The sequence below is a fragment of the Stegostoma tigrinum genome, chromosome 33 (assembly GCF_030684315.1).
Source record: "Stegostoma tigrinum isolate sSteTig4 chromosome 33, sSteTig4.hap1, whole genome shotgun sequence".
In the NCBI taxonomy this organism is placed as follows: domain Eukaryota; kingdom Metazoa; phylum Chordata; class Chondrichthyes; order Orectolobiformes; family Stegostomatidae; genus Stegostoma; species Stegostoma tigrinum.
This window is the reverse complement of record NC_081386.1, coordinates 11,745,404-11,770,982: the sequence shown is the minus strand read 5'-3', so window position 1 is coordinate 11,770,982 and position 25,579 is coordinate 11,745,404. Positions and strand designations below refer to the sequence as shown.

Sequence of the window (25,579 nt, the reverse complement as noted above, 5' to 3'; positions counted from 1 at the left end):
AAACAGATTGATGGATTTATTGTCACATGTACTGAAGTACAGTGAAAAGCTTTGTTTATGGGCAGCATAGGCAGATCATAGTAAGCAAGGATGTACAGATCAAAAAAAACTTAAACAAAAGCATGCTGATTACATTGCATAGGGTGTGTGCCAGGCGAGATCAATGTTAGCAAGGTCAGCATTATATGAGGTTAGAGAGTTCATTAGTCAATCTAATAATGGCTGGGAAGAAACTGTTCCTGAACCTGCTTGTGCGTTTGCTCAGGCTTCTGTATCTCCTGCCTATTGGAAAAGATTATAGGAGATCATTACCAGAGAGCAATGGGTCTTTGATGTGGGCAGCCTTTCCACAGCAGCAAGCTGAGTAAATAGAGTCCATGGATGGAAAGTTGGCTTTCTTGAATGTCTGGTCTGTGCACAACACCTTCTGTAGTTTCTTACTGTCCTGGGAAGACCAGTTGCCATACCAGGCCATTATGCACCAAGACAAGTACGCTTTCGAAAGCACATCAGTAGAAGTTGGTGAGGGACCTTATGGACATGCCAAATATCCTGAGCTGCCTGGGAAAGAAGAGGAGTTGTTATGCCTTCTTGACTGTCACATTTATGTGGGAAGTCCAGGACAGGGTGGTCAGTTATCGTGACTCCAAGAAACTTGACGCTCTTTGCCCTCTGAACCTCTGTTCCATTGATATAGATGGGGGTGTATTCTCTTGCTTTCTTTCTGAAGTTAGTGATCAGTTCTTTAGTTTGGCCAAAGTTGAGAGAGAGGTTGTTGTCATTGCACCAGGTCACCAAGCCCTCTATCTCCCTTCTGTATTTTGACTTGCCATTGTTAGATATCCATCCTGCTATGGTGGTGTCGTCAACAAACTTGTGGATTCCATTTATACGAAATTTGGCAACACAGTCATAAGTGTATAGGGAGTACTGTAAGGGACTGTTATTGCAGAGGAAGTGCAGTTACCTATCCTCCCTAACTATGGCCTATGGGTCAGAAAGCTAAGGATCCAGTTGCAGAGGTAGAGCCAAGACCAAGGTCATGCAGTTTTGAGATCAATGGTATTGAAGATGGAGCTGTAGTCAACGAGCAGGAGTCTGATGTAGGTGTCATTGTCGTCCAAATGTTCCACCGATGAGTGCAAGGCTACAGATAAAGCATCCTTTGTGGATCTGTTATGTCAGTAGGCAAACTGCAGGGGATTGGGGCAGATTGGGAGACTGGAGTAGATGTGGGCCATGACCAGCCTCTTGAAGCACTTCATGATTATTGACTTCCCTGAGCCTCAGCTATTCAAACAGCCTTGGACTTACCTGAGCAGTGCAAAACCCCTGAAGTTCAATTACTTTGCCTTCAGCACAGATAAAATTCAGCACACTTAACACAGAAATAAAAGGAAAAAACTGCAATGCTTAAAATCTGGAAAAAAAACAAAAATATCGAAAATGCTGGAGAAACTCAGCAGCTTTGTCAACATCTGTGTATAGAGAAGCAGAGTTAACATTTCAAGTCCATTGACTTCAGTTTCAAAGATCCTGCTGAGTTGCTCCAACATTTTCTACTTTTAATCTTAATGTAGAGACTGTCTCTACGCCTTCACATATTTACTGACCTTCAGTGTCTCTATCTTGCTTCTGTAAAAACCCTATCACCTATTATTGAAAAGAATTGAATTTATCACCTAGCAACACTAGAAGTGCAATAATTAATATACTTTCAGAGAGCTCTAGCTTTCTAGGTACAGAACAAATGAATTAAACTAGAGCATTTCATTACACTATACAAAATAATGTATCACACTGCAGGGGGTAACCTTTAAGCATGGAGAGGGATTGGTTAGCCAACAGAAAACAGAGAGTGGGCATAAATAGGTCACTTTCAAGTTGGCCAGATGTAACAAGTTGAGTGTCACTGAGCTGAGACCCCAACTACTTATAGTTTACATCAATGACTTGGATAAAAAGGTTAATGACACGATTGCTCAATTTACAGATGACACAAAGATAGGAAAGTAAGTTAAGATGAGGCCATAAGGAGTCTGAAGAGGGATACAGATAGGTTAAGTGAGCAAGCAAACATTTATCAGATCGGGTATAATTTGGGAATGTGTGAATTTGTGTGTTTTGGCAAAAAGAATAGAAAAGCGGTATATTATTTAACTACAGAGAAACTGTAGAACTCTGAAGTACAGAGGGATCTGAATGTCCCAGTCGATGAATCACCAGAAGTTAACATGGGTGTACACACGTGATGAAGGCGGCAAATGGAATACTGTTGTTTATGGCGAGGAGAATGAAATATAAAAGTTAAAATGTTTTGCAACAGTTGTACAGGGAATTATTAAGACTGTATCTGGAGTACTATGCATGATTGTTGTCTCTTTATTTAAGAGGGAGCATAATATAGTAGAAGCAATTCAGAAAATGTTCACTCAACTGGTTGCTGGGATGAAGGAGTTATTTTATGAAGTAGTGTTGGGCAGGTTCAGTCTGTGTCCATTGGATTTATATTTGTATATGTGATCAATCGCATTGATCATCAAATACTCAAAGTGCCATACAACTGTTTATTTTTGAACTAACTCTTTAATCAACAAAAATTATTTACTGGTTTTAAACAAGCTACTAAAATACATGATGAACAGACTTTGTGTTTGAAAGACCTTCCTGCATCACATGTTTTCCAGATATGACTTTTATAATTAGGGATTAAGTAACAAATAAATGAGACAGCTTAAATAGGTCATTATTGTACTGTTGAAAGCTTAGAATTTGTTCAAAGGGACAAGACTTTTAAGGAGACATGGCTATTTTGTTATTCCAAGCAAATTATGTATTCTATTATTATACAATATCATCTGAAACCTACTTCACTGTTTTTACAGTCTCATCAATTAAAAATAATTGCTTTAAAGTTATACCTCATAGATATTTACTTAAAAGAATGCAAAACACATGCCTGTGGCTTGTAACCACAAAATAAGGTTTTTATTAAAATCAGACATGCCAGACTGCCTAGCCAACTGCTTTCAACAGCAAATTGGACCTGCAGTGAAATGGTGCTAGTAGTAATAAGTGTAAAGAAAGACTAGGCCCCTTCTTTGCAGGCAGTATATGGAAATTTACTACACCAGCAAAACTGAGAATTGGATTGTTGAAAGATTTCAGAACAGGTTAAAGTTGAACTTCACAAGAAGACGATTGATCAGTATGTAAAGGTACATGACATTATTTTTAATATGCAGACTAAAATGTGAAAAAGGAACTAGATCAGTGTGCTGAAATCAACCACAGCATTTAAAGTTTGTATTGGATGGTACTGCGAAGGTAGGGGGTGCAGGGGTGATGGTAGCATTGTGAGGGAGTTCAGTTACTTAGGTCATTATAACGTGGTTCAAAATCATGCCAATAACGCAGATTTGATTTGTCTTCCAGGAGACATATACTTGGAGCTGACTTCATCCTAGCCCTAAGAATGGGAGGCAATGGGAAACCAGCACTGATGAAAAACAGGTTAAGAGGTGGTGGAAAGTGATTCTAAAAGATAGGATTGGGAGAAGCATTTGGAGAGGTAAGGATTGATTAGGGATAGACAGCATGGTTTTATGCAAGGAAAATCGCATCTCACAATCTTGATTTGAGTTTTTTGAGGATGTAACCAAAAAGACTGATGGTGGTAGAACAGTAGACATCATCTATATGTACGGATGGTAGGAGACAGAGGGTGGTGGTGGATTGTTTCACAGATTGGACTCTGACCAGTAATGTTCTATAGGGACTGGTACTGGGACAAATTTTGTTTGTCATTTAAAAAATTGAATTGGATGAGCATGTAGGAAGCACATTTAATAAGTTGTGAATGACAATGATATTGATAGTATAGTGGACAGTGAAAAAGGTTATCTAAGATTACAAAGAGACCATGCTCAATTAGGTCAATGGGCTAAGGAGTGGCAAATGGAGTTTAACTTGAATAAATGTGAGGTATTGCACCTTGTATAAGTTTTGCCCTTGTTTGTATTACCAATTAATGGTGGGGCACTGGGTAGTGTTGTCAAACAGAGAGACCTAGGGGTTCAGGTATATTGTTCTTTGATATTTGCATCACAGGTGGACATGGTGGTTAAGAAGGTGTTTAGCACACTTGCCTTCATTGCCCAAATCTATAATTATTGGATTTGAGACGTCATTTTGAAGTTAAACAGGACATTGGTAAGACTTCTTCTGGAGTACTGTATGCTGCTATATGAAGCATATTATTATATTGGAGAGGATTCTGAAAAGATTTACCAGGATGGTGATGGGAATTGATGGGGTTTGAGTTATTAAAATAGGCTGGGATTCTTTTTCACTGGAGTATGGGAGGTTGAAGGGTGACTTTTATACAGGTTTATAAAATCATGAGGGACATAGATATGGCAAATAGCAAGGGTCCTTTCTGGCTGGGGGGTTTCAAAACTAGGGGGCATATTTTTAAGATGAGAGGAGAAAGTATTAAAAAGAACGTGAGGGGCATTTTTTTTTATACACAGAGTGGTTCGTGTGCAGAATGAACTGCCAGAGAAAGTGGTAGATACAGGTACAGTTACACTATTTAAAAGACATTTGGAAAAGTACATGAATAGGAAAGGTTTGGAGGTATATGGGCTAATTGCAGGCAAGTGGAACTAATTTAATTTGGGAACATGATCTACGTGGACTAGTTGGACCGAAGGCTCTGTTTCCATGCTGTATGACTCATTCACTCTATCAGCTACAATGAACTAAAGAATGGCCATCAGGCAAAGTGGACAAAGTGTTAGATGATACAGTTTTTAAGAGTCATATATCAGTGGGATTAAGACATGGAATGTTTTGCTAAATTGAGCACTAAAATTAGTTGTAATTGAACAAAGAATGATGGTGGAAAGACAAAGTGAGATAATGATGGGGGAGTATATAGGGATGGCAAAATCTCTTACGAACCAAAGAGCAGGTGAGACATCTGAGTACTACCTTTAGACGAAGGGCCACCGAACTATCAGCCAATCACACAATTCACAGACCACTCAGAGATAGTAAGAACTGCCGATGTTGGAGTCAGATAATACCATATGGAGCTGAAGGAAAACAGCAGGCCAGGCAGCATCAGAGAAGCAGGAATGTTGACTTATTGGGTCAGGACACTTCTTCAGAAATAAGGAGAGGTAAAGGAGCTCAGAAGGAAATAGAGAGGAGGGGTAGGGTTGGGGAAGGTAGGTGGGATGGTGATAGGTGAGTGCAGCTAGGGAGTGGTGGGGATTGGCCAGTGGGATGGGTAGAGCAGATAGGTGGGAGAGAAGATGGACAGATGGTGTCAGGTCAAGGAGACAGGGATGAGAGGAATGTTGATCATACGATGAGGCCAGGGTTGGGGAGATTTTGAAACTGATAAAATCCACATTTATGCCATTGAGCTGAACGTTCCCGAGGTGGAATTAGCAGGCCATGACTTGGTCTTGTGTAAGATCAGGACCCTGGGACAGGAAGAGGCCAACAGCACTTTTGCTCAGCTATGCCAACAGTGGCTGCAAACCAGAATGACAACAACATAGGCCCAGGATTATAAACTGACCCAGATTATAGTGACAAATGATGGCGGGAGGGGTTTTGTGGGATGTGAGTCATGGTGGGGTGGTGGGAACAGCAGCAAGGGTAGAAGCTACCTCTCAGTGGGATGTTATCTGCTATTATGAGGCGAATTTAAAATTTAAGTAGGATATTTAATTTGACTTATACAAGGCATTGGTGAGACTACAGCTGAAATACTGTGAGAGATAATGGGAACTGCAGATGCTGGAGAATCCAAGATAACAAAGTGTGAAGCTGGATGAACACAGCAGGCCTAGCAGCATCTCAGGAGCACAAGGCCGAAACGTCAGCTTTTGTGCTCCTGAGATGCTGCTTGGCCTGCAGTGTTCATCCAGCTTCACACTTTGTTATCTTAGCTGAAATACTGTGTATGGTTTTCATGTCCTTTATTCAAAAAGAATGTAAATATTTTGGAGACAGTTCAGCAGGGGATTACTGGATTGATACCTGGAATGAGTGTGTTGTCTTCACAGGATAAGCTAGACAGTCTGCCTTGTTTCCAGTGGAGACCGGAATTTGGAAGAATGGGAAGGAACTTGATTGAAATGTATAAATCCTGAGTGGCCTTGGGAAAATAGATGAGCCCAGAATGAAGTGGTAAAGTTTAAAATGAGAGATCACTCTTTAGAATAGAGATGAAGAGAAAGTTTATCTTTCAGAGGGTTATGTGACTTTGGAACTCCCCGCTTCAGAAGGCAGAGGAAGGGAGAAAAGCAAGTGTGTTTAGGCTGAGGGAGATAAATTATTGTTAAGAAAGGGAATCAGAGGTTATCGGAGTAGATGGGAATGTGGAATTCGAAACATAAATACGTCAGCCATGGTCTAATTGAATGGCAGAGCAAGCTTGAGCAGCCAAGTGGTCCACTTCTATTCCAATTTCATATGCTTGTATGAAAAGGTATATAAATGAATAATATATACTCACACTGAAACATGGAAGATAAGCTTCAATGGTGGACAATCTTCTGTGCAGGACTGTGGTAAGTGATTTCCATCATTTCTCACTGTTTCTAAGAAGAGGAATGGTTGCTATTGTCTGGTACTTATCATTGTTGGCAATCCCTCACTGAGGATGACTCTCTTCCACTCTCAAGGTGAGTCCTGTAAAGAAGGATGTGGCTATCACAAACTCTGGGGCAGGCGATGGTCATGGGAAAGGGTAGGTGGGGCATTGGTATGGCAACGTGGTCCTTTCACTGTTTACGCCTGGCTTCTGACTTTTTCTGACAGCAAGACTCCAGGTGTTTAATGTCTTCCCGGATGCTTCTCTTCTACTTTGGACAGTCTTGGGGCAGTGATTCCTGGGTGTCAGTTGGAATGCCGCACTTTGCCAGTGTGGCCTTGAAGTATCACTCAAGTGCTTCCTCTGTCCACCTGGGGCTCGCCTGCCATTTTGAAGCTGTGAGTCCTTGAAACATACAGATAACAAAGTGCATGGATGTTGAACTTCCCTTAAGTGACACTGTCAGCGTCAGTAATGGGATACTACCAGTTTGGTAACAGTTTACTTTAGATCTTGGTCAAACTTTTCTGCTATTATTGGGTCAAGGAGAGGAATTTATATCTTTCTAACATTTCACACTGTTTGTCATATTCTTTGCTGGTTTGTCAAAATAATGCATGCATCATATTGAACAATGTGTCAGAATACATTATAAAGTTGATTTTATTTTGCATTCAGAATTTAGCAATGATAAGATTTCCACTACTCCTTGCGAATGGACAACATGGTTTGAATCCATCCTCTGAAATCATTTAATCAGTTCTGCTACATAAGACGCATGAAAAATGAACACAGATTTTAAAGTTCCTTAGCTTCCTTGCATATTTTTAGATTATGTTTTGTTTTTGAAATCTTACCCTTTGGAAGTAATTCATCAAGTTTGTTAGCAAAGTAAGCACAACATCAACATTATATTGAAATACTGCCAGTAAATGCAATGGATAAATTGACCAAAGTGAACAGGAGAAGACCAGTTTATTTTATATCAAATGAATTGTGAATAGCAATCGAACACAGGTCAATGTGACACATCATAGTCTTCCAGCTGACATTTTGACATGCGGTTTTGTAATGTTGTGTCACTTAACTTCATCATGTGCCATGTTGTTTACAATTCTGAAGATTATGGAGGAGAAGCATTTTAAACAACTGGGATAAGCTTACTAAGATGAGATCAATTACTGCTTCAACAGAAAATTCCTAGAACGTTTCTTTTGAGAAAAGCCTGTTTATCATTAATTTCTATAGATATTTTGAAAACGTTTTTGTCAGAACTGTATACTAAACAACAGCCCAGCCTTCTGGACCTCTTGTATAACATCTCTAAGTATAAATTTTTGAAAACCTCTTTAAACAAATGGTATCAGGCAGATAAAAATAAAAGATAGATACTGAAGTCTTTTCTGACTATAATGCAATAGATTTAATCAAATATGGGGCCTTTTTTTTATGGAGGATAACAATGCATTGAGGACCTGAGTGAGGCCAGCAAGTCTGTATTGCCTTAGCCAATCAGAGTGAAGAACTATGAAATTAACAGACCAAAATGAAAATGAAAATTTTATTTAAAGTCAGTGAATTCAAGGCCAAAACAGCTTCACAAGTAATCAGAAGTGAAGAGATATTGGATGAACAAAAAAGAAATAAAAATGTTAAAAAACATTAATTTTGATAGTTTAAAAATCTCCAATAATAATTAGCACCTGATTGAATGAGTCTCCACAGATTGCGGGATAAACGCGTATTAGATCAGTGAATGGGTACTGAGATAGCAATGAGCAAGACTTAAATTTCTGTGGTGAGTTTAGTTCATATCTAATCACAAATATAACAATTGTGCATGTCAATGATGAGATAACCAGTGAGATATCATTTTTAAGACGTTAGTAGCAGAAGAGACAAATTAAACATCATCTTTTCGATGTTTAAGTATATCTGTTGATGATGTGAAGTCATTGCACCATCAATCATACAAATTACTGTAACTATATTGAAACTGGGACACTGGGTGCCAATCGAGGGACTGAATTGACTAGACAGTATCAACATTGTTGATGCCACACTTATGTAAATAAATGGAAAGTATCCCATCACACTCTTGAACTGTATATTGCAGATGAACTGGCTTTGGTAAGTCAGTTTTTCAGAACAAAATATTCAGCCTCAGATCTGTTTATGTTGTCAAAGTATAGTGTGATTCATCCAGTTACGTCAGTGATGACCCCACAGGTATTGATGGTGTAGGTTCACTGATAGTAATGCTGTTAATCCTCATGGGCAAATGGCCAAACTCCTATTTTAGAAATGGCCATTAGCTGGCATTTGTATGGTACAAATGCTCCTTGCCACTTATCAGCTTAGATTTGAATTTGTCCAGGTCCTCCTTGATGTAGCCATGGACTGTTTAATTATCTGAGAGTTGTGTATTCAACAAAGCCCTGAACAATCAATAGTGGACATTCTACTTACTTCTGGTTTTTATGATGGAGAAGAGGAAATTATTGAAGCAGCCAAAGATGGTTTGATTGAGTACAATGCTCTGAGGAATTGTTGTAGCTGTGTCATAAAATGAGAGATGATTGGTCTCCAGCAACTACAACCAGCTTTTTTTTTGTTAGGTTTGACTCCCAAAATCAGAGAATTTCCTTTTGACTTTCATTGGTTTCAATTCTATTGCACCTCATTTATGCCACATTCAAACAACTACTGCCTTGATGTTAAGGGCAAAAACCCCAACTCAGCACTGGAATTCAGCACCTTTGCCCATACTTAGCCCAAGATTATACTTTATGAAGATGAGTTAATACAGTGTGGAGCTGGAGGAACACAGATGGAGGAGCCTTGATAAAGGATGTAAACCTGAAATGTCGTCGTTCCTTCTCCTCTGATGCTGCCTAACCTGCTGTGTTCCGCCAGCTCCACACTCTACTGACTCTGGCTCCAGTATCGGAGGTTTTTGCTATCTCCTCAGGAAGATTTTAGGATCGATCTCTCATTCACCAATTCTGGCTTAAGATCACAAGCAATTCAATCCTTCTTTCACATTTAGATCCGAGGTTCCAACATGACTGAGGATGGAGATGGCCTCCTCCCATTAGTTGGTTAAACGTGCTTCCCCGTTTGTATCAGAATGTAGCAGATCAGTACGATTTTGATAAATCCATTCATTGTAGGATTATGAACTCTGTATATACTTTGTATATTACTCTGTATGATGTTCTGCTTCTATTGTTTAGCATGCACGTAGCCTCACCAGGTTGGCACCTACCTACATGACTGTGCTGCTCTCATCTTGTTCTTCTGCATTCCCTATTGTACAAGGGTGATACCTTGGCTTGATGGTGACTGTAGAGTGAGGGATATGCTGAGGTTACAGATTGTGGTAGAATACAATCTGCTGCTATTGATGGCCCATAGTGCCTTTCATTAGTACCAGGTTTTATGCAGCCAAATCTATTCTGAAACTGTTGTACTTATCACAGTTGTGCTATTGCTCAAAATAATGGGAAACTTTCTTAATGTGTGAGGATGAGATTTCTTCTAGCATCTGAAAGAAACAGCACTTTAGTGGAAAATACCATGACATTGTGTAAACCTCCAAACATTCAGCTGTCTCAGAAAAAGCCTACAACAGATGATATTCCCAGTACACCTAAAATACCTGAGGTTAAAGCTGATGAGAAAAATAAACAGACACCTCAGGTGCGCCAACAGTGACACAGGAATCAACATCCTCCAAAACATCTTACCTACTAATTGTTGCATACATGATTGTAAATGATATGAATGTTTTCATTGCAAGAACCTTTGAAGTAAAGGGTAAGGGATATTGTGTATTTGGTAAGAATGGTGGGCTGTCATTGTTCATGTAACATCATGATGCCCTTGGCCGTTTTGGAAGGGAAACAGCTCGGCCTAACCTTGCTGCCTGAGGTGTGGACACCTTCCTAATAACACTTTTGCTGTGGCTAAACACTTCAGCCTTTTGGTCCTTATTGAAATGTAACAAGCTGGAATAAATGGTAATGGTTGAGTAGGGGATATGCCGGGCCATGAGGTTTCAGATTGTGCTGAAGCACAATTCTGCTGCTGTTAATGGCCCACAGCTCCTCATGGATGCTCAGTCTTGAGTTGCTGGATCTACTCAAATTCTGTCTCATTTGGCATTGCGATAGTGCCACGCAACACAATGGAGGATATTCTCAATGAGAAGGCAGGACTTCATCTCCACAAGGACTGTGCATTAGATTACTTGATGTCAATACTTGTTGGGGTCCGGACTCGATGTTCTAGTCTTCCAAGGCAACTCCCTCCCAACTGTATATCATTGTGCTGCCACCTCTGCCAGGTCTGTCTTGCTGGTGAGACAGGACATATCTAGGGATGGTGATGGTGCTGTGTGGCTCTTTGTCTGTAAGGCATGATTCTTGAGCATGGCTGTGTCATGCTGTTGCTTGACTGGTCTGCCAGGCAGCTATTTTTGGCACTAGACTAGCCCCCAGATGCTAGGGAAGAGAACTTAGCAGGGTTGTCAGGACTGTACAAAACTCTGGTGCAGCCGCACTTGGAATATTGCGTACAGTTCTGGTCACCGCATTATAAGAAGGATGTGGAAGCTTTAGAAAGGGTGCAGAGGAGATTTACTAGGATGTTGCCTGGTATGGAGGGAAGGTCTTACGAGGAATGTCTGAGGGACTTGAGGCTGTTTTCATTGGAGAGAAGGTTGAGAGGTGATTTAATTGAAACATATAAAACAATCAGAGGGTTAGATAGGGTGGATAGGGAGAGCCTTTTTCCTAGGATGGTGACGGTGAGCACGAGGGGGCATAGCTTTAAATTGAGGGGTGAAAAATATAGGACAGATGTCAGAGGTAGTTTCTTTACTCAGAGAGTAGTAAAGGAATGGAACGCTTTGCCTGCAACGGTAGTAGATTCGCCAACTTTAGGTACATTTAAGTCGTCATTGGATAAGCATATGGACGAACATGGAATAGTGTAGGTTAGATGGGCTTGAGATCGGTATGACAGGTCGGCACAACATCGAGGGCCAAAGGGCCTGTACTGTGCTGTAATGTTCTATGTTCTATGTTCTCCAAAAGGATGAGGCAGTGGCCATTCCTTCCAAGACATTAGTTAGTGTGTACATTAACAACAGGTAATGAGTTCAGTTTTCCATTGGGCAGATTATTCCACCAGCTGCTGTATAGTTGACCTGACAGAGCTTGGCCAGTTTGGTCAGTTGTTGTGATACTGAACAACACTTAATAATGAGCATTGAAATACCTGATGCAAGTGCATTTTTCACCCTTGTGGCCCCCAATGCTACTTCTGATTCGTGTTCATCATGGAGGAACACAAATTCGTCAGCTGAGGAGAAGAGTTCTGTACTGATCAGCACGAGATTTGCTTAGTCATCTCTGATTAGATGCCATGAGAATTCATGGAGTCTGGAGTCACTGTTGCGAGCTCCAAGGATCATTCCCTCCCAGTGGATAGGTAAGCCCCATCACACTGACAGAACAGATCCACTGGAGGTGATGGCAGGTCAATGGGGCTGGGTGGCATGATTATGTAAGCATGAAAATTGAGTCTGTACCTTTACTCATCTATGGAACAGCTTTTCCAATTTTTGCCACTCTTCCAAAGTTGTTAGTGAAGAGCCTGTCTAAGGTTAATGTCGCTGGTGTGACTTCTGAATGTGTCTTTTCTATGTTTGAAGCCCAGATTCGACCAATTTTAGTTTAACTGTTTATTTGTTCTGGTTTGATCCATCTAAGTGGTTTGTTTCACCATTTTGCAGGGCAGCTCAGATTCAGCCGCATGGCTTTGGATCTGGAAGTCACATATGGGCCAGATCATTTTAGGATGTTTAATTCTTTTCTGAAAAGAAATGAACTAACAAGATAAATTTTAGAACCGTGATGGGCGATGGTATTAAAACTCATGTTTCCTCCAGATATGTGTAATTAGCTAAATTTAAATGGCCCAGTCTCCATGATGGGATTGAAGCTGTGTGTTCAAATCACTGTGATTGGTCTAGGCCTTTGGGTTACTAGACCAGTAACCTAAACTTCATGCTCTCTGTCAACATACCAAACTGACCATTTTGTAACTGATGCATGTTAAACACTGCGTATGGTTGCCACTGATAAAGTTATTTGTACCAATGATATCCAAAAGGCCAAACCTGCAGGCGAGTTTATTTTGGTTGCTGCATCTTTACCTGGACTCTAACTTAAACAAGTCACTGTAAGTCGAAGTCTGTGGTTGAGACCTTGGAAAGAAAAACAGTTTGAAAGTCTGTTTCTTCTTCTCCAAGTCTGCTGGACCACTGTGGAGGGAAGGAGAGCGATGATTCACTGTTTTTTTTTCTCTGGAGGTTGAAAGGCCAGGCTTCTGCTTCCTATCTCCCTTTGTGTTATAGTTGAGATTAAAAAAATTTTCAAGTCATAATCACGATTTCCAGTCACCTAATGGCACATGGTAGTGAAACGTCAATGTGCTTCACATACGTAAGACATTATTTTCAATAAATAAGTAAAGCTTCTTCCAACCTCCTCCCCCGAATACCATCTCAACCTCAAAGACGACATTTTTCGAACATTTCAACTTTCTGTGACCTTTCCAGCAAATTGGTTTAATAGTGGAAGCCCGCACATTTGAAGTGATAAATGACTGTTTATTAATCAATTAGTCAAATATTTTGACAAATGTTGCAATTGCCGGAGCAGAAGTTTTTTGAACCATTTTAATAGTTCTGAAACATAGTTCAAGTGTTTTGCTCACAAGGGATGCATGTAGTTAAAAATCACTTTCTTATTTGATTTAAGTCTGTGTGTGAATACAAAGTGCAGCACATATGGTATTAATTAGGAGTCTAAATCTGGAAAGTCTGAATGGTGGAAGGAGGTGATCATTCTTTTGGAACCTAATTTATTGTCCTTCCATGTTACACTTAACTAGGCTACGCATGTTGGGCATGTGAGCTGTATAATTCAGTGCTGAAGGGGAAATGTTGCTCACTTTGGAAGGAGAGGCTCATAATAGTTTGCCAGCAGCCTTCGAGGCTCCTTAAAATATTTTGTTTGTGTAAAGATATTGTGCAGGGTGTGAGGAAGGAGGGGTTAAAAACTGGAGCTGAGTGTACCATTAGCAGCAATTCGAAACCTGCCCTCTAGAGTGCTTCCTTGTAATGGAATGAATCTCCTCTTTCATGAACAGCTGCATTTCACTGGGTAGGGTGGATTCTTAAAAAGAGCCAGAAAGCGCCAGGGGAGCATTCTTTAGCTGACAAAGAGAAGGCTTCTAAGGAGCACTGATATGCTAACATGGTACATTATTGGATTGAGTCACTCTTGTATATCTGTGTGAAACCAGCTCTCAACATGCTACTCAGAAGCTTGTAAACTACTTTACAGTCCACAGTCCCCTATTTTGGTTCACTTCCAGGTAGGGGAGCTAAAGGTCACTCTCTCGGTGAATAGGCTTCCTCTGCCAATTATAGTGCTGAGGTGGTCAAGTTATAGCAACAAACCCTTTTAGCAAATGAACAAAGAGACCTCACACATTGAACTGTAAAGGAATTAAAAAGGGCTCATATTAAATATATGGGCTTCAGAACAAACAAGGATTATCAAATATTAGATAACAAGGTGTCGAGCTGGATGAACACAGCAGGCCAAGCAGCATCAGATGTGTAGGAAAGCTGACATTTTGGGTTGTGACTCTTCTTCAGAAATAGATCAAATATTATCAAATGTTACTTTCTAGTAACATTCTGCAAGGTCTGGTTTAGATGATTCAAATACAGTCACAATGCAGTAACCCACTGGCATTGCACAGAAATATGGCTAGATGAACAAATTGCTTAAAGCAAATATCCCACAGGAACTCGTGAGCCTTCTACTTTCTGTGGCCCCACACCTGCACAGGCTTAGCTCTGGACTGGTGGACACTCAGTGCCCTATTGCTTGACTCCATAGTGATTAGAGTAATCCCCAGCGTATTGCCGGAGTTCTGAGCAAACCTGTTCTGTCCAACTACAGAGGCTGGACAGGTCAGAGCCAAGAGTCATTACCAGGACATAGGACTTAATAGAAGGCCAGACTGAATGGCTGGGATGAAGAATAATTCAATTCTTGCTGCTCATGGCCCGGCAAGAATCGAACTGTCCCAGTCAGCTCCAATAAGATTGGAACAGGCCTCGCCATGGAGTAACTATATTCGTTGTAAAAAGACAAGTTCGGTGAGTCCTTATGCACGTTATATGGAGAATTCCTCTAGACGAACAAGATTGCCCCAAAATGCAATTTCCTGAGCCAGTTGGGTCAGAGGATGAAATATGCCAATTTGTCACTGCTTCTACATCACCTCAGACACACGCACACAAAAACTAATGCAATTATTTGAGCAGCATAATTAACCCACTTTTTTGGCAATCACATTCAGTGTTATCTCAACACTGACCCGGATTTTGCAGTCAGTGTTGAAGGAAGAGCATTCACTCTTCATGACATTTACAGCTGTTCAAAGACATTTTGTGAACCTTTGGTGCTCTGAAGCCCTTTGCACTCTGGAGTCTTCTGTAGTGGATACATCGCGTGAGTGAAGAAAGAAACAACCTCCTGCCTCTAAAATCAGTTGCCAGGGATGTGGGGCTGGATTTTTAGTCCCCATTGGGGCAGCATAGGACATGGGTGAGCCTTACCACTGCCAGTCAGCTTGCCAGTTCCCCAGCTCCCACTTGTCCCCACTGGCCAACCTCCCAGAGATAGAATGTGAAGATGCAGAACCACTTGCCTTTCTGCACCATGTAGCCAGTTCAGCTTGTTCATAACAACTCAAATGACTACTTTGAGAACTGCTGTGGAAAGACTGATTAAACATTTTACAGTAAATGTAAATATTGGAGTGCTAATAGCAGTGTTTATGTTAGATTACAGATTGTGCATTATAATTGGTCTCTGGTTCGCGGTTGAATTGACAGCAGGAAGACCCTGCCTAGAGATGGAAGGTTATAATTGATTCATTGCACCATTGTCAGCTTGAAAATCTAATAGTTGAACCAGGCAAGCACAAAGTACTGCAGATCATTGTAGATGACCCACCAAGCAATCTGGTTCAGGAACGGATTTGGGTCACTGTGGGTAGGCCTGTCTTTAAGACGTTAATAATTGGATCTGGATAATATTGCCAAATGGACAGGTTAGTTCTAGGTTAGTCAGACCAGGGTTTGGGTAGTTCAGCTTCAGCAGTACCCCAAATTACATTTAAGCCTCCTTGAACCTTGGTTGTTGTCAGTCCTAAACTGTGGTCCTTAGATATAGAGAACAATGTGCTCCATGAATCATGCAAATGTAATCTCTGCAAATGTTCTCAGTTGTTTGATATGCTCTCTGCTGTGTCTGTTGCTTGTTTTCCAAAGGAAAATCACCTGGTTCCACCCCAAGAACTCTGCCACCACCTCACATCCCCTAACTAGCCGCCAAACTACCCCCATCTCCTGCACACCAATACACCATCACCAAACGAACAAAATGCTGAAGAGAAAACAACAGTGACAACTGATGAGTGAACAAAGATTGATCAATTGTGATTTCATAAAATGGGACAGTACTAAAATTAGTTTATTCTTCGTTTCTGCCAACACGAATGCAACTTGAATGCATAAGAACTGGAATGCAATAACCTATACTTATGCTCAGACTTGCCACAATCACAACCTTTGGGAAAAGTAAATCACAGTCAATAAAACTTACTTTAAACATTAAGTGGTGCAATTCTAAACACTTAAAATAGCATGAAATCAGTGTAGATTTTTTTTGGATCTTCTTAACATAGTTTTACAATCCAACAGCTGATAGTTGCAGTTTTGGAAAGGGATTAGTGACTTTAACCAACCGCACCGCTTCTGTGAGAATGGTTTCATTCAGCATGAGCACTGATTAATGAGACAACATTGATGTTTGGGAACTTTGTAACCTGCTCAGAGTTAATGCGAAATCGGCTTTTAGACTGCATAGACCAAAAGTTGCCTTTTACCATTTTCTTAAAGTGGTTATCTACATACTTTCAAAAAGGTTGTAACCATAAGACTTTACACAAGTTGACATTGGCAAGGATGAAGCAAATAGGAAACGTCAGTGATGACCTTACATGTACTTCAGTGTATAACACAAAATATTTACCTGTTGGAGTATTAGAACACAAAGTGTGTTGCAGCTAAACAACAGCTATTGAGGTCATTGCTCTGGGGTGTATAATGTAACATTTCATATAGACATTTCCCACCACTGGAACTAGTGACTCTGGAGGTAAGATCAATGGCCAGTGATAAAGTTGAACCTTGGAATATGTGCAGTTTAGTTTATGAACTTTGCTTACCTGCTGAATGCTGTGTAGCTGAAAAATAAATTAATTCACCGGGATCTTTCAGCGTGCATCAGACTCAAGCCCAATTCCACTGCACTTTGGCTGCCGTCATATTCTCTTCAAACATATATTTGCACATCAAAAGTTTGTAGTGTTGGTCATAGCAGAATGTAACAATATAATTCAAGTATAACACAATAGAAATCTATATGATCTATTTGTCCTTGTTTGTTAAAAATCAAATCATGTCACATGAACCATCTGACTGCTGATTGAATGTCATGGTAGTGATAAGAAAGACTATTGATCTTTAAATATCATCATTTGATTTAAATGCGTGGGATTCATGGACTAAGAGATGCTTTTCATAAGGAAAAAGTGCTGACTCAAAATGATTCTGGAACGGCCCACTCAGTCAGTGAGGCAGAAACCTGGATCTCTTCATTTGATTTACACAATATGATACATTTCATATAATGGAGCAGAAAGGTATTGCCTATAATTATCAAACTTGGATACAAGGAACTCGGACTTTGGAATACTCAAAACAGGTCTATTTCAGGGACCTTCTTTTGGCAAAGCAGGAGAAATGGATTGCAACAGGAACAATTTGGAGAAAACTCTCTGTTTTAGTCTCAAAAAAGAAAGTATCCAGTGATAGAGCTAATCAACAAGAAATGTCAGGACACGGAGAATTTAAAGGCATGTGAAATAATTTGCCACTACTGAGGATACAAGATATCACTTAAATGACTGTAGTCTAACATTAAATCTGTAACGTCAAAGGAAGCCTTTTAAAATGTGAATACTTTTATCTTCTTTCTGCACTGTGTGCTATTTGTCCTGGCTTCTCTACTTGTGTGGATGTATGGTTGATGTTGTGTCTTTATTATTTTTCTCAGGATTAGCAGATAATATAATGGCTTTTCCTTTCACTCAAGAAAGCCTTGTAATCAGTTCCTCATTGCTTCTGATGAATTAGTTAATTACATTTTAAATAGGAGGGAGGTAAAGCTTCATTCTAAACATTGATTTTTGTTGAGACCAACTGTAAAGCATAAAAGACAGGAGCAGATTCACCCCCTCCTCACTTTGTGGTAACAACTGAAGTAAAGATGTGTGTCAACCCCATCATTTTGTACTCACATACAATGTTCTCTCAAGGATGCAAATGTGTGATCACACAGGAATTCAGAAATGTTTTTTGCATTGAAATCAACAGGATCTTCACAACTTCATTGGGAGAAATTTCCACCATATTGCAAGGCAACCGATTTAAAATATGCTGCTAGCCATGGACAACAAAGTGGTATGTACAAATGTTTGAAGCTGTCCTGTATAATGAATATTCAGAGGGAACTCTGGGGAGACATGACTTGGAGTTCACACCTGTGGCAGTATAGCTCCTGTTTATTCTTTACAACATTTCAAACGGCCAGGGAGAGCAGCACCATCTTAGTGCTAAACACACAAGCACAGAGTTCAGTTATCACTTCCTGTGACCTGCAGAGAGGTGCAGCTGGCAGTGTCACTCGGGGTCTACCAGCTGCACATTTCATTACAGAGATAGCAGTCTGGGTCCGGTATCTATAGTTTCACAGGAGCCGTAAACGTGACTTTTAGACCAAATTAATCTAAGTTTAAAAGCACGCAGATGATCAACAAAGAAAGCTCCTTTCTCTGCACCTCTAACATTCTAACAGGACGTTTCCCATGAAATCCTAACTCGCCTCTTATTTCATGACATTGCCTGCATTTTAATCCGTGGATTAACCAGAGCTATTTATGAGATTTTCAGCAGACACATTTGGAGGCTAGGATGTTTCTGAAAACATGTTGCTACTCCAGTGCTAGGGGAAATGAAAGATGTATTTGTGCTTGCGAGGCAGGTGAAGAGGGCAGCCAAGGTCACTGGCTGTCACCAGGTGCTGTATTTGAGTAGCAATGCCCTTGTTTCCACAACACCACCCATAAGCAACAGCGCAGTAAATCTATTGTCATTAAACAGTGGGAAGCCAGTTTCTGCTGGCAGTGTGCCCGCATTGTGAACTCAGTTGGCAATATACAGAGCTCACAAAGCTGGCCAGTGCTTAGGCCAATACTCCTGGCAACCCCCAGATGACGAATTACAGTTTTGTTTTAACCTTATTAATACAGTACTTGTTTCAGTGAGCTAACGACGGGTAATTTAAAACTGTATTCACTGCCGTGACCCTGCCACATATCTAGCTACCTATTTATTAATTAGATATTGAACTAATCATTGAGCTCTGTGGTTTGACCCTTTCAATGGCATATTTTTGATAAAGGGTTAGAGTGCCAGAAAGTTCAAGGTGGCAGTAGGGAAATAGCTGATGTCACAATGGGATCATTTGAATGGATTTTGAGCTCGTGCCGTTCTGGTTGAAAGATAATGCTAATGTTTCCAGTTTTGGGCTAATAAATGCCTTTGTCTTTGTTTTGCTGTAATACCTGCTCCTGCACTGCACCTGTTTTGTACAGGGGTTTGTTTGTTGCGAATGTGATTTATCATGGAAAAGAAAAGACTGGTGAGTAGAGCAGAAGGCTTATTCTGCAACTAAAACATTCAACTGGAGGCCTCAGGGTTATCAATCTGAACCGTCAACCCTCACTGACAGTCTAATTCAGCTCCGTCCAACGGGAGAATTCCCAAATGTTCTGAGTTCCATTCCTATGCTTTTCAGAGGGTTGGAGTGGTTTGGGGTGTTGGGGAGGGGGGGAATAAAATGTGGTGGTATGGACAGAGTTTAGAAGTGAAATAAAACTTGTGGGAGCAATAGCAATGTCATTCCTGTAGGTAGAATGTAGCAAATAGCAATCATGGAGCAAAAAGTATCTGTGAAGGGAACTAATCAAATTCACATATAATCACCAATGGAGAGATGTCCCCTTTGTGAACAAGTTCAATTTACAACAATTAATATTGTATTGCATGATATTCAAGAATAACACACAGACAGCTGAACAGTCAAGCCAATTTAATTATTGCAATATTAATTAAATTTGGCATTAAATAATATATTTCTTTGATTCTTGAGCCATTATTTCTGATCGAGTCCAGCAGGTGTAAATAATAAGAAATGATAAGATAAATGCAGCATTTGTTCCAAATTTCTGAATAAATAGCGTCAGGTTTGCCATCACATATATGACTCCTTCCTTTGAAAACAAAATTCACAGTCAGTTAGTGAAGTAAGGTACCCTATTGCCACTCTGAAAGCAATTGCTCCTGTCGTAGGCTCTTGTTGGAGATGGGATTGTACGTTCATTTTTATAGTAAGGTACATTTATTCATAAAAGCATGCATTTTAAAAACTATATTATTTTAAGGATGTCAAAACAAAAAAGAACTTTTAAAATGCTTTGCCTAGCATGGTTCAAAAAAAAATCTGTAACATCATTTCCTACAGCTTACTTTATTGGGTATTATAGACTTGAATGAGTTTTCTGAAGATGGTGGAAAAAAAAGAAAATGATGGGGGAGTGAACGTGAGATAAAATTCCCCTTCACTGGGGAAAAGAACGGAGACTTGAGGCATCTGTTTGAAGAGAGGAAGCAGATTAACATTAACAAAAATCCTGCTGGTTTATTTTGTAAACTGATACGTCCCCAATAAGTCTGTGACTGTGGTAAGTGTAGTAATATTGTGAGCTAGGTCATATATCATGTTTATTCTTTACTAACATCGCTGAAACAACTAAAATTAGCAAAGACAAGCTACATCTGTCTTTAGAGATAAGTGTGTACCATTTATTTCCCAGTTGAAACAATCACTTATTAGTATTCCTGATGGGGGAAAAAAAAACTTCCTTGTTTGTTAAATTTATTCTGTAAGACGATAGTAATAATTACAGCTACATTCTTCAGGTATAGTTGTTACCATGACGTTTTGTCAGGGTTTTAATGCAAGCAGAAAGCATGCGCACCTGCAGTACACAAAACTATGCTGTTAAATAATCACTTCAGTTCAACTTAAACATTCCAGAGGTATCTTTCACCTTTTTTTTAATATATGAAAACATTATGGGCACTAAATAGCATTCAACATTAGCTGCAGTACATTGCAATGACATTTCTTTTGGGAGAATTCCTTCATAATAGATTTATAACACTGTCACCAACAAACATATGAAAGATTCACAATCTATGAAATAACTTCCATAACTTAAAGATCTCACTGGAATATTTCCAGTAGAGTAGCTACTCTGAGCTCTTATGGGTACACTGATGATGGATTTTATGAATATCTTGTTTAACTCTCCACCTACTACAATGTAGCAAACAGTCTTCAGAATACACACCACCAGTCATGGCAGGAGTGCTTTCACTATACACCTGGAGAACTGAGGTCCTCTTCCGACTAGATCCTACAGCTCAACACCTCCCATTCATTAAAATCAACAGTAAGATCCTTGCATCCTCTTGACAATTGCAAAAATTGACAATGAAGATTATCATCACTTTGGTATGCCAGCTCAGGCTTCGGTTAACTGAGGAAAGAGTATATATGAATCAGGATCTCATCGCAAAGCGAAGCTCAGAGGTGATCCCTCTGCTGCAATGTGCACTGGGGACTCGGACACCCGATAGCAGGCATCTCAAAGCAATGGAGAAGTACCATCAACACTGCCTTCACAAGTTCCTCCAAATCCAGTTGTAAGAATTGCAGTTCAACAGCAGCATGGAGGTAACATCAGAATCATTAGGCAGAGCATGTAACTATATGCCTGGATACCAGAATCCCAAGATAACTGCTCAACTCTGAACTTGGTCATGGCAGAGGACTTTTACAAAGACAGAGGAAACACATTAGCGAGGCCCTCAAAATTTCCTGAGGAGACCAAACATCTTAATCAAGTCACAGGAGTCCTTGGAAGGCTCAGTCATGAATACATTTTACTATGTACCAACAGACTTTCATCAGGAATATGCAAAGGTGATGTTGAGGCCTTAGAGAGAACACACAAAGCTTTAAAAACCACTGCCCATGTGGCAGATTTGGCAGTTCAGATATAGATGTTAAGACCCAACAGGCCACGAGTGGAAACAAGATATGTAGTCATTGAGTCATAGAGATGCACAGCATAGAAACTGACCCTTCAGTCCAACTTCTTCAGGCTGACCAGATATCCTAAATTCATCCAGTCCCATTCGCCAGTATTTGGCCCCTAACCCTCTAAACCCTTCCTCCTGTTCATGTACCCATCCAGATGCCTTTGTAATTGCACCAATCTCTATCGCTTTCTCTGGCAGTTCATTCCATACACGCACCACCCTCTGCAAGAAAAGGATTTTGTTTTAGAATAGAATAGAATATCCTTTCTTGTCATCTGCACTCCAATACAGAAATACAGTGAAAAGTTTTTACAATGGCTGCCTTCAATGGCACTATCGTAGGTACAAGTGCCTAGGTACAAATGTAACAGAGTAAAGAAATATAGTGTTGTTATACAAAAGGGGGTTGAAAGGTAAGGCTTTATGTTACAGTCCGGTAAGAGTACTGAGCACCATGTGGCACGAGGCCCAAGTCCAACAACTGTCCCACACTACACCAGCCTCCAGTCCGCTCCTCACCGACACTCAGCAACAACAAGGTAAGTCATGCTATACAGGGATTCACCACCTCATGCCACTCTGGGATTTGGGATTCCCCATGCGGCGTTCCAAGGCTCATAGCCCACACGCTGTTCCAACACATTCTTTGTGCCATACCGGTTCATAACTCGCACTTTACCACCTCATTCCCACGCTATTCTTGGGCTCTGTGCCGGCTCGATCCCCATGTTGCTCCAGGACACGTAACTTCACGTGGTGTTCCAGCTCATTCCTAGGCTCGGACTTCAGAACTTGCTGCTGTTGGCACCTGCCAGCATTTGCCTCTGGTGCTGAGGGAGATGATGGGAGGGAAGAAGAAAAGAGAGGAAGAAGAGAAGAAAAGAAAGAAAAAGAATAGACAGGGCAGAGGGGCTCTGCAGAAGCATCCTACTCAACCACCATCTTGTAAGCGAAGTTATCCCTTAGGTCCCTTTTAAATCTTTCCCCTCTTACCTCAACCTTATGTACTCTAGTTTTGGACTCCCCCACCCTGGGAAAAAGATCTTGGCTATTCACTGTATCCATGTCCTCCATGATTTTACAAACCTCTATATGGTCACTCCTCAGCCTCCGACGCTCCAGGAAAAATAGCACCAACCTATTCAGCCTCTCCCTATAGCTAAAACCCTTCTGCCCTGGCAACATCCTTTTTCAATCCTGACGAATCGCCCTATGAGTCTATAGAGTTACAGTGCAAAGTTAGTTTCTGGAGCATGTACTTCCTGTGAGAAAATTGCACCAGTTATTTATGAATTAGAAACAAACACAGGGAATGCTAGAGAAACTCAGCAGGTCTGGTAGCACCTGTAAAGAAAGAGTTAATGTTTCCAGTTTTGAATGGCTATTCTTCAATTTTGACTCAAAACCTTAACTCTATTTCTTTCTGTGGATTCTTTCAGGTCTGCTGACTTTCTCCAGAGTTCTCTGCGTTGTTTCAGGTTTCCAGCATCTGCAGTATTTTATTCTTTCTTTTCAAAGTCAATACCTGTTTAGAATTGTGTATGATATGGTGAAGGTGGACAGACCATGCGGGAAAGAAAACATTGCAGAATGACATTTTTGCTGGATGACATTATTGTAGGATGACATTACCAACTGACAAGCACACCTTTTATCATCTTCGTGAGAATGTCATTGATGATGGTCATTAACAAATCTCCTTAGAACCTGCTTGTCCAACTGCAGAATCAACTGTATATCAAATGGGGCGAGTTTTTCTAAAAGAGAAAAGAGTTGATATTATGAATTAAAACATTGATATCCATGATAAAAGCATCATTTCACACCTTGGTAATGGATTTTTAGCATAAAATCAGACGGGCAGATAATTAACTGTGCATTATTATATTGGCTATGTTAAGGAAATCAAACTGCCTCTTTTCCCACTGTCAGTTTTTAATCTCTTATAAAATGTTGCTGCAGGGCAGAAGGTGGTATAAGCACGTCAGACAAAGACATGTTACAATGTCGACAGTGAGCAGCTGCTCCATTGTGCTAATTTAGACAAAATGACAACAAAATATTAATCTGCACTCAGCAAATTCCCACAATATGAAAAGTGACCAGCACAGATAATTTATAAGGACATTTTTATCTTGTGGATAAATAAATAATATTTGATGATAGTAAAAGTGGCATTCCCCTATATGAATTGTAACTAATTAATCCTTTTGACACATCCCCCGGTCTCTATATTACAGCTTGCTTTTGTTATTGATAGTTTATGTCTGACATCTTTCGATCACAATCTACCCCATGTCATAATCACCTGTAGATTTCTAAGTCTGTGAATGTATCATTCCATTCTATTACAGGTGTATCAAGTATAGAAATTGCAACTGCAATTATAATACACTAGGTAATAATTTCACATTTCACACACTGGTACAAATGTAAAGTAGGTCTGCATTGAAAGTATCTGCTTTCTATTGGCTTTACAGGGGTCATGTAAAATGATGTTAGATTGTATCAATTTATACATGGTAAGCATGAATTTAAACCACAGCTGGAATACTGTGAACAGTTTTGGATCCATTGCTGAAGGAAAGATGTAGTGGCATTGGAAGCAGTCCAAAGATGATTCACTAAGGTGATCCTGGAATTGAAACAGCCATCTTGTGAGAAGTGGTTGTTTAGGTTGGACCTGTGCTTTTTGGACTACAGAAGAATGAGAGGTAGCCTTGTTGAAAAATATAAGATTCTTGAGGAACTTAATAGGTGAGATGTGGAAAGGTTATTTCCTCTCTTTCTGGGAGAGTCTAGGATCAGAGGGTGTAAATCTCAGAATAAGAGGTCACCCATTTAACAGAAAGGAATTTCTTCCCTCAGAGGGTCATAAAGCTGTGGAATATTACACCGCAAAGATTCAATAAATACATTCAAGCCTGAGGTAGATTTTTAATTGGTAAAGGAATCAAGAGTTATGGAGACGAGGCAGGAATATGGAGTTGAGCATGTTCAGATCAGCCATGGTCTCATTGAATGCCAGAACAGACTCAATGGGCTAAGTGGTCTGGTTCTGCTTTCACATCTTATAGTCTAAACCTGTTGCCAATCTTGTGATATCATTTATAGAATGACGTTCGCAGGAAACATCCTGCTCATTGAATTGGGGCATTTTTCTGAGGCTACAGCTTAAACAAAGCAGTTTTCTTTTGTCTGTAATTGACTTTGTTGTATCTGGCCTTGGATATATTCTGATATTGAAACTAGACTGAAATTGAAATAAGTTCATTCTCTAATATTAATATTTCTCATGTTGATATGAAAATAAATATTTGCATTTACATTATGCATTACATGACCACAGGGCAACACAATGCGTTTTACAGACAATGAAGTTTAGTCGTTATTTTAAGATAGTCAATGCAGCAGCCAATTTTTGCACAGTATGCCCCCTCAAATAGCAGTGTGCTAATGATTAGATAATTTCTTTATGTCATCTTTACTGAGGAATAAATATTGGCCAGGATACTAGG

General features: G+C 40.0%; 1 long non-coding RNA gene across 3 annotated transcripts in view; it reads right to left on the bottom strand.

The window, feature by feature from the left end:
• Nucleotides 1-20,054: 20,054 nt before the first annotated feature.
• The window catches only part of LOC125467311 (uncharacterized), a 44,236-nt gene continuing 38,711 nt past the window's right edge, over nt 20,055-25,579 (bottom strand). The window contains exons 4-5 of one of the 3 annotated variants that reach the window (XR_007250606.2): nt 23,710-23,818; nt 20,055-20,164 (exon numbers count right to left, since the gene is read on the bottom strand). This is a non-coding gene — a long non-coding RNA (uncharacterized LOC125467311). Of the gene's footprint in view, nt 20,165-21,038; nt 23,819-25,579 lie in introns of those variants that run through there. The other 2 variants (XR_009442891.1, XR_007250605.2) reach the window with 2 other exon arrangements.